This window comes from Choloepus didactylus, chromosome 4, assembly GCF_015220235.1.
Source record: "Choloepus didactylus isolate mChoDid1 chromosome 4, mChoDid1.pri, whole genome shotgun sequence".
Classification (NCBI taxonomy): Eukaryota; Metazoa; Chordata; class Mammalia; order Pilosa; family Megalonychidae; genus Choloepus; species Choloepus didactylus.
The window spans coordinates 39,954,642-39,958,763 of record NC_051310.1 but is presented as its reverse complement, the minus strand read 5'-3'; the positions used below and the strand labels follow the sequence as shown (position 1 = coordinate 39,958,763).

The following is a 4,122-nucleotide window of genomic DNA, read 5'->3' as shown; positions in this document are numbered from 1 at the left end:
AGGAAATAACTGAAACCATGGTATTGTAACTCGTAACAACTTTGGAAATCTCCTATACAACTACTTGTTAAATTATACTTTGAAAGATTTTTTTTTGTATAAATGTTATAATTTACAATAAGGAAATAACTGAAACCACTGAACTGTAACCTGCAATATTCTTTCAAATTTGCTAACTACTTGTTAAAGTGCATTTGGAAAGTTATCACTTCTATGTATATATGTTATATGCTGCAATTTAAAAAATATGATTTTTTTTAAAAAGTCATTAAGAGAACGGCAGTGACTGCTGAGCGGGATGCAGCAGTCTCCCCTGCCTCCCCCTTTCTGCTCACCACCAGTGCCTGTGCTCACTAACATGTCCATGGTGCCACCCAAACGCTCACAAACTGGCTGGCCCCGGGCGGTCAACCAGTTCCGCAACAAGTACATCCAGTAGACCAAGCCCCTCATCTGGGCACCATCAACTGTACCTTCCTACCAATTATACCCTTGGTACAAAAGAGCCCCTCCGTGAGAAAGACAGCTCTGTTGCAGCCAGATTTCAGAGCATGAGGGAGGAATTTGATAAAACTGAAATGAGGAGCACTCTAGAAGGAGTTCTGATTGTACATGAGCACTGGCTACCCCATGTGTTACTGCTACAACTGGGAACAACTTTCTTCAAATTACCTGGTGGTGAACTTAACCCAGAAGAAGATGAAGTTGAAGGACTAAAACACTTAATAACTGAGATACTGGGTCGTCAAAACAGAGTCCTGCAAGACAGGGTCATTGAAGATTGCATTGGTAACTGGTGGAGAGCAAATTTTGAACCTCCTCAGTATCCATGTATTCCTGAACATACTACAAAGCTTAAGAAATATAAGTTGTTTCTGGGTCAACTTCAAGAGAAAGCTTTGTTTGCAGTCCCTAAAAATTACAAGCTGGTAGCTGCACCATTGTTTGAATTATATGACAATGCACCAGGATATGGGCCCATCATATCTAACCTCCCTCAGCTTTTCAGCAGGTTCAATTTTATATACAACTGAATTTCTGGGCAGTGGAGAAGTAAAAGAAGCCGTCTCTGTGAGCACAGCTATACGGTGTAGAAGAATAAACATGGCAGAAAAGTTTTTTGTTTTTTTTGTTTGTTTATCTCTTTCTCAGTTCCTGAATTGTCCCCTACTTTCTATTGTTTGATTAGTAAAGTTAATGTAAAGAACTAGACACTGGTATAAACAAAGGTGATAATGTTTAATTCACTTTTGGTGCTACTCATACTTTTTTGTACAACATTAAACAAAGTGGACTTCTTTAAAAAAAAAAAAAGTCATTAAGAGAATGAAAAGACAAGACTCACTTTGGCTGCTGTTATCTCCTTTCCTCCCTAGGCCCTCTTACTCCCTTCCACACCACTTGGTTTTCTGCTCAGTTCTCTCTTGTTCTCTACTTTTCTCTGAAGCCTCTTTTTTGCCAGCTTCCAAAGCTCCTCGAACCAAAGCCCGACCTGCGACTGTTCCATGACAGACCAAGACCAGAGGAACTGCTCCCTTTCTAGTAGAGGTTGTAGCAGGACGCTCATCACTAAGAGGCATTTTATGACAAAAGTCTCTAAAGCCAACTTTCCTAGCACCCACTGATAGCTTGCACCTGGGTCTCCAAAAAGGCACATCATGGAAAAGGTGCGGGCCCAGCCCATGTTGCAGGGCATTCTTCTGCTGTTGGGGCTCGGTGTGCTGGTACCTTCCCCCTACTCCCAGCAAACCAGATCCAGCTGGTTGTAGAGGCAGACAACTATAATTTCAATTACTCAGATAGGAATGTGTCAAAGGCCACAGAAGATATACTAAACGTGATCAATCTAGTAGATTCCATCTATCTACGGCTAGGCCTTCACATTTCCTTAATTGGGATTCAGATTTGGAACCAGGGGAATCTTATCAATGTTGAACAAGACATAAGTCAACTTCTTGACAGTTGCAGTGAATGGACAAGTGTTCATCTTTATCCTTATTTGCCACATGATTCTGGGCACCTCTTTATAGGCAAGGCTTTTTCTAATGTATTTGGACTGGTTTGGATCTCAGGAATATGCTACCCTCGTTTTGGGACTTCGTAAATTCCTGAAAGAGGACTTCTTTCATTTTGCCGTAGTTATCGCTCACCAACTGGGCCATAATCTTGGTATGACTCACACTGAAGAATTCTGCTTTTGCAGGAAAAAACATTGCATCATGAATGCCTATAAAACAAACACCAATGTTTTTAGCAACTGCAGTTATGGAAGTTATTTTACTCTGATTAATCACAGGGGAGTCTGTCTGACGAATATAGCAATGTCTCCAAATATTGCCCCAATGGAAGAATGTGGTAATAAAGTGGTGGAAGGTGAAGAAGAATGTGACTGTGAGTCAGAACGTCAGTGCAGAAAGGATCCTTGCTGTGGATCAGATTACAAATTGAGACCTTGGGCAGACTGTGCTTTTGGACTCTGCTGCATAAAGTGTTAAGTCTGCTTCCTCTAGACAGCTGTGTAGAGCACACATCAGTGAATGTGACCTACCAGAATGGTGCAATGGGAGTTCAGGGCAGTGTCCTGAGGATTTCTATGTGCAGGATGGGACACCTTGTGGTGATAGTGCCTACTGTTATCACAAAATGTGCAACAGTCACAAGAAACAATGCCAATATATTTTTGGCCAGACAGCAAGGAGTGCCTCCCTGAGCTGCTATAAAACAATTAATATGCTAGGAGATCATTTTGGCCACCATTGTATGGAAGGTTTAATATACAAAAAATGCCCTCTTTCTAATATTTTGTGTGGAACAGTGCAATGTGAAAATATAGAAACAATTCCCAATCTAACACAACATAATACTATAATTCAGAAATCAGTTAATGGTACCAATTGCTGGGGAACCAACTATCACTTTGGGGTGGATATAGCTCACATTGGACAAGTGAAAGATGGCACCTTGTGTGGTCTAGGCAAGATATGTATGAGAAGGAGCTGTGTCAATTATTCAATCCTCAACTATGACTGCAAATTGGAGAAATGTCGTTAAGAGAGGAGTACGCAACAATGAAAAACATTGCCACTGTCAATATGGGTGGGCACCTCCCTACTGTGAGCTGACAGGATATGGAGGAAGCTCAGACAGTGGCCCAGCTCCAAAGGGCAGTCTCCTTCCCCCATTATTAACAATTCTTTACACAGTAACTATTCACGCTTTTTTTCCTTGCCTCAATATCTTATTTTTTTTATCAGAGTACTGTGTTTTTAACAGAGACCCTATTCAATATCCTCAGACTTAAAGAGAAATACAAAGATTATAAAATATGAACTGGTTTAAAGAAAACATCTTTGAAAAGAGAAGACTTTGCATGATCAGTGTCCACTGACCCAAAGTTCATGAATTTAAGAGGTCCTATCAAAAGCAGACTTTCTTGGTTCCTTGTGTTTAACTGAAAGATAAACAGGTACTTAACTTTTGAAATTAAATGTCTTTTGCTTTTCCTTTTCCTTTTCCTTTTCCTTATTTCTTTCCATTTAAGGGGGGGTTTGTGCTCAGTAGGAAACCCTGGAAATGTGTTCCGATGCTCTCGTCATATCAGCTTAGCTCTACTGGCTAAACCCATTAACTGGGTTTAAGGGTGCGAGTGTATGGCATAATCACTGATAGGTATTAAAGGTAAAGGCTCTTTTAGAAATACTTGAAGGAGAAATGGTAGAAGAAATCAAAGAATAAAGCTAATAAACAAAGTAGCCAGAAAATGGACCAGAAATATATAAGCAAAGAGTTATAAAAAGGCAAGGGTCATGGAATCAAAGGAAAGCACAGGAAAATATGCTTTCCATTTTTATGGTCTTCATAAAAGCAGCGACTGATCTGAAAAGATCTCTAGTGAACTAGTTTCAAAAAAGAATCTACTAAGGAAAAATTTCTAAAATAAAAATAAAATAAATAAAAAATAATAAATAGGCCAAACCTCATGGTTACTACCCTAGCTACCAGAAAGGAGCCTAGGAGACTCCAGCTGCCTTTGCTACCCAAATAGAGTTAAAAATCTGTATGGCATAGAAGATAATGCACAGACTTTAAAGTTTGAGAATCCTGGTTCTTCCATGTAGTAGC

At 39.8% G+C, this 4,122-nt stretch overlaps 1 pseudogene; it reads left to right on the top strand.

The window, feature by feature from the left end:
- The first annotated feature begins 358 nt into the window (after nucleotides 1–358).
- On the top strand, nucleotides 359–1,034 carry LOC119533181 (annotated as a pseudogene).
- The last annotated feature ends 3,088 nt before the right edge of the window (nucleotides 1,035–4,122 follow it).